Source organism: Natrix helvetica, assembly GCF_964273705.1.
Source record: "Natrix helvetica genome assembly, chromosome: 1".
Classification (NCBI taxonomy): Eukaryota; Metazoa; Chordata; class Lepidosauria; order Squamata; family Natricidae; genus Natrix; species Natrix helvetica.
The window spans coordinates 293,540,169-293,540,532 of record NC_138548.1 but is presented as its reverse complement, the minus strand read 5'-3'; positions in this window follow the sequence as shown (position 1 = coordinate 293,540,532).

The following is a 364-nucleotide window of genomic DNA, read 5'->3' as shown; positions in this document are numbered from 1 at the left end:
CACTTCTGCCCAGCTCGGGGTAATTCACCCAAGTTTGGGAAGCACTGTTGTTACAGCCCGAGATTTACCACACAATTTCCCAGCTTCGGCTAAGAACTTTTGCAGTAGGTTTCCCATCTCGGTTCCCTAAGAATGACAAACGACCGTCATCCAACCGCCCTACCGTGAAGCCCCCCCCCCCCCCCGCCTCCTTTCTCCAAGACTTGCCCAGATATGCCTGGAGGATTTATCGCAGAGTTCTTGGCGTCTCGGTCGGTGGCGGCGCCTGGGAACTCGGAGTTAGCTTCAAGTCTCGTTTACTTCCTCCGCCTGTCGCCATGGAAATGAAGTGAAGCGAGGGCGGGCGAAAGCTAATCCCAGCACT